General features: G+C 46.1%; 1 long non-coding RNA gene across 1 annotated transcript in view; it reads left to right on the forward strand.

Annotated features, from left to right (window-relative positions):
* Positions 1 to 800: 800 nt before the first annotated feature.
* LOC102995311 (uncharacterized) overlaps positions 801 to 3,857 on the forward strand; it is a 91,118-nt gene continuing 88,061 nt past the window's right edge. The window contains exon 1 of the long non-coding RNA XR_008619467.1: positions 801 to 1,091. This is a non-coding gene — a long non-coding RNA (uncharacterized lncRNA). The remainder of the gene's footprint in view (positions 1,092 to 3,857) is intronic.

Below are 3,857 nucleotides of genomic sequence, written 5' to 3' on the forward strand. Positions count from 1 at the left end.
CCTAGAAACCTGAAACGCTTTAAACCCATCCACATATTTCCATGGTGAGAATTTCCACGTGCAGTGCCACCAAGCCCTGCTCTCGTCACAGAATGAGATTATTTACCGGAGGGCTCTGTTAATAACTAAAACAATTTACCACCTTTTCTGGATAAGCATTGCAATATGTAATCATGGATATTAGAAACCTTTTGTCATCTACAGTTTTAGATGTTCCTTTTTTCTTTTTTTTTTTTTTTTTTTTTTGCGGTACGCGGGCCTCTCTCTGTTGTGATCTCTCCCGTTGCGGAGCACGCGCAGGCCCAGCGGCCATGGCTCACCGGCCCGGCCGCTCCGCGGCATGTGGGATCCTCCCAGACCGGGGCACGAACCCGTGTCCCCTGCATCGGCAGGCGGACTCTCAACCACTGCGCCACCAGGGAAGCCCTCTTCTTTCTTAAGAATGGGAAAGGGCCCTAAATGTTCTTGTCTTCTATGACATCTGAGTCCCTGTGCCAAATTCACCAGCTGGAGTAGGTGGATCGATTATTTGTTTGGGGGCTGGAACACAGCAGCGTTTGCTGTCAGGGGCCCACCGACCTACAGCCTCTTGGGCATTCACCTGTACAGTAAGTCCCCTACATATGAACGAGTTCTGTCCTGAGAACATGTTCATAAGTCCAATTTGTTAAGTCCAACAAAGTTAGCCTAGGTACCCAACTAACACAATCGGCTATATAGTACTGTACTGTAATAGGTTTATAATACTTTGCATGCAAATAATACATAAAAAACAAACACAAAACTAAAGAATACATTTTTAATCTTACAGTACAGTACCTTGAAAAGTACAGTAGTACCAGCACAACAGCTGACGCTTCTCAGCAGTACCAGCTACATCACCGCTGCTTTTACGCTTGCTTCTGGACGTCCTGGGCTTGAAATAAAGATACTGTATTACTGTGCTCTATACAGTATGGTACAGTAAAGTACACAAAAGCACAACCACTAGTAGAGGATGCACACATGTGACACTGTATGCCAGATGCGTGAACTGATGTGATTGGACATGTGAAAGCACCTTTGCATCTCTGAAAATTTGCAACTTGAAGGTTCGTATGTAGGGGAGTTACTGTAAAGGCAAAAGCTCTGTGTTTTATAAAATGTCCTCATTCTGTACTCATAAAGAACCTCTAAACATTAGGATGATTCTTTAATACGGTATATATCCTGATCAAATGAAGTCATCAAAAGGACCCAAATGCCCAGCTATCTATAGACGCTTCTATACAGTCTTCCAGACTTGTTCACAGACAATGAAATGTGAAAGCATCTTCACATCTTTGAAATTCACAACTTGAAGGTTCGTTATGTGAGGGACTTACTGTGTACCGAGAGGCTGCTTACTGGGACATCTGTGACTCTTTGCTTGGGGACTGGTTTTCTGGCTGGGATCTGTGGCGCAAGTTGATTTCCCAGAAGCAGCCTCAGCCAATGAAGGATGAGGAATCGGTGGATAAAAGCCACAGCTTTCTTGCTCCTCAGTTAGGATAACTCTGAGGCAGAACCCTCACTGTCTACCAGCGTCCCCCCCTGGGAATCAAGCTCCAGGTGCGTCCTCCCTGTATACAAAGCACCCGTTATGCTTCTTTCCCACCCCCGCCACAGTTCCCAACTCATGACTGGCGCCTTCAGCGTTTTCATCTCCCAACCACTCTACTGGCACTTGAATCCCAAAATCTGTTTCTGAAGAAATCCGGAAATCCTCAGGAAAGGTTTCTGAATTAATTCTGGGATTCAAGCAGAAGACATCTGAGTTATATTGAACCAGCCAGCCCCAGACTGTCATGAAGAAACTCTATGCCTCTTTGCTTTAAAAAAAAAAAAAAAAAGACTTTATTTTTTAGAGCATTTTTAGGTTCACAGCAAAATTGCACTGAAAGTATAGAGAATCTCCCCCACCATAAATAGCCTGCATGAGAGCGGTACATTTGTAACAATCAGTGAACCTACGCTGGTGTGTCATCATGACCCAATGTCCAGAGTTTACATTCGGGTTCACTCTTGGTGCTGTCCATTCTGTGGATTTGGACAAATGCATGACAACATGCATCCACCATGCTCTTGCTTCTCCTTAAGGATTGAATCCATGTTTTTTTCAAACCCTAAATTCATATTTAAATTTTACTCCTTTAGCTTTCCGTCCTGAGCTGCTGCCGCGTGGGAGTGTCTGGTGATAATCTGCTGCATTTCATCTGCGTGTCAGTGGGGGGAAAGCCATCCCTCAGCAGGTCATGGGGGGGGGCTGTGCATACCTAAACGTGGAGGGATCATCATATGCCTTGGGATCTTTAGTTGAAACAGGCTATGTAAATATTATCTATTATTATTGCTAATAATGACCCACAGCTGTAATGGTGATAAAGCCTGTGCGCAACGAGTCCCAGATGCAAGCCTCCCGGGCCCTTGCGCTCGACGGCCATGTGAACTGCAGTGAACTTATCTTGTCAGACCCTATCCCCACGCAGGGAACGAAATCCCTGTTGCTCAGAAATGGTGGCCCGTTGTGCTTTACTGCAACTCAAGCCTCATTTGCACTTCTGAGCAGTTTTCCCCACTCTTTTCTTTTTTTTTAAACGTAGAATGGAATAATCAGCTATAGCTCTTGGTGGGAGGTCCCTTGTGCTCTGCCCTAGATTTTCAATCTGGCCCGTCAGGCCAAGCCAGATTGTAGATGGGGGAGGATTATTTTTTTGTTTGCCTGTTTGATTGATTGGTTTGGTTTTCGAAGTGGGGGGGTTGGCAATTTTCTTTCTTTTCTTTTTCTTTTTTTTTTCTTTCCCTTTCCTTCTCCCCTTCTCCTTTTCATCCTTTCTCAATCACAGTGCTTGTAGCTGCACAGCTTCAAAAACTGTACATCCTCCCTGCTGGGCTGCAAGCAGTGAATTACCTCCCTGGGTTGAAGGAGAAAGTGACAGCCTGGGACCCAGGAGCCCAAGGTAGCTGTGTGGCTGAAAGCTCCCAGCTTAATATCTCAGCAAGTTTTAGATTCCCAGTCTGTCTTCTGTCCACGGGTATTGGAAGCATTGTGGAGTTACAGACTTCTCTCTTATTTCCTCTTAAAAGTCCCTATATATTTTCTTGAAAGCAATTTTGATCTGGTAATATTGTGTTTGTTGGTTGGTTTGCCTTATCAAACATCTGCCTGCCTTACCGACTGTAGGGGCCACCTCTCCGTGTCCAGCACACTGCCTGGCACTTAGGGAGGGCTCAGCAAATCCTTGTATCGAAAGAGCAAATGAATGAAAAGCGAAAAGGAATCCCAGCTGTCAAACGGCCCAGTGTTCTCCTCCTGCAGATGAGAAAAACAAAAGTTCATTGAGGAAAATGACTTCTGAGAAGTTTCAGAGCGAAGATGCAAACCAGGAGGAAAACGCTTTAAACGTCTAACACGCCGCGGAAATAGAAAGCGTATTCTTCTCCTGGTGAACTGGGCAAGGCGTCAGTGTGCTGATGGGAGAGCAGAGTTTGGGGACCCAGACGCGCACCCCATCTGGAAGGGGTCTTCCACACATCGGGGCCTGCAGCTGTTTTTCCAATTCTACCAGGCTGCGACAGCCAGAGTCATGGGATTTTAACAGGCTCATTTCCAGAGCAGGAGGGAGGCACCTTCAGTTGGTTTTCCAGTCCAATTTCCCATTGTCCTTGCTTCCTAGCCAGCTGCATGTCCTATTAGCCATCTTTCTTTCTTCTTCTTCTTTTTTTTTTTTTTTTTTTGCGTTACGCGGGCCTCTCACTGCTGTGTCCTCTCCCGTTGCGGAGCACAGGCTCCGGACGCGCAGGCTCAGCGGCCATGGCTCACGGGCCCAGCCGCTCCG

This window comes from Physeter macrocephalus, chromosome 15, assembly GCF_002837175.3.
Source record: "Physeter macrocephalus isolate SW-GA chromosome 15, ASM283717v5, whole genome shotgun sequence".
NCBI lineage: Eukaryota > Metazoa > Chordata > Mammalia > Artiodactyla > Physeteridae > Physeter > Physeter macrocephalus.